This window comes from Lathyrus oleraceus, chromosome 6, assembly GCF_024323335.1.
Source record: "Lathyrus oleraceus cultivar Zhongwan6 chromosome 6, CAAS_Psat_ZW6_1.0, whole genome shotgun sequence".
In the NCBI taxonomy this organism is placed as follows: Eukaryota; Viridiplantae; Streptophyta; class Magnoliopsida; order Fabales; family Fabaceae; genus Lathyrus; species Lathyrus oleraceus.
The window spans coordinates 479,050,060-479,051,146 of NC_066584.1; positions in this window are offsets into that span (position 1 = coordinate 479,050,060).

Here is a 1,087-nt window from a genome sequence, read left to right on the forward strand (position 1 = left end):
ATAAAAACACATAATCGAATAAAGTAATAAAATTGCTTTTGAAATAGTAAAAGGAGGAACCTCTTAGTTTCCAAGTTTGCTCTTGTTGTTCATAGAGGTATAGGACTGTGTGCAGGCACCTATGTTCATTCCAATTGCTAATCGTCACCTCTCAAAGATATACTCATGGTATAGCCAAACCGGGGCAAGTCTCTAATGCATTTCCAGCAGAAACATTAAATCGTAGTTGGAGTATCGCGTGTTGAGAAGTCTGAACCCTTCAGTGGTTTGGGGCATCCCGGATATATTCCCAAAATCACCCCGTGGAGCATCAAATTGTGATCTCCATCATAACAAAAGTCCACACCACTGGCATCATCACCCAAAGAAAAAACGTCCCAATCAGGGCATATTCCGATTACCCGGTTGCATTCCCACATACATCCTATGCATCATTTCATGCATAACTTTCCTGCCAAATAGGAAGATTCATCAAACACAATCCTATCAATCATTGGCATACATATGCATAGCCTTATATGATTCACATCTCTATATGCACAGTTAAATATCCCCAGCAATTGCAGAAAGCATACACCTAATACACACACTTCATGCATGGCATTTCCACCCAAAGTGGAACATCATACAAAGAATCAAACATAATGTGATAAGGATCTAAGGTCAATCATGTCTATCCTAGATTTTCCTCATTTCCCAAATAAAGTTATTACCCTATGTACGCCCAAGGAATCATTTCCTGGCCAGTCATTTCTCTCAACTTCGTGGTTGATAGTGATATTCCCAGCATTTTCTTTGCTACCACTGCTCCCTGTCATACGGTGAACTGACTTAGGGTGTTTTGCTTTTTATCGCAATGTCGCGGATAGCAAGAGTCGCCACCGACTTTTCTTTTATCCAATAAGGAAAGGTGGAAAAGAACAGGAAAGACCTCAATAGATTTTGGGTTCGGGAGGTACATTATACAAAGGGAAGGTATTAGCACCCTTTGTATCCATGGTTATCCAGGGGCTCTTAATTGCTGGATCACTTATATTTTTGTCTGAAAAGTGTTGGTGAATTGTTTTAAAATGTTTCGAAAAGAGAG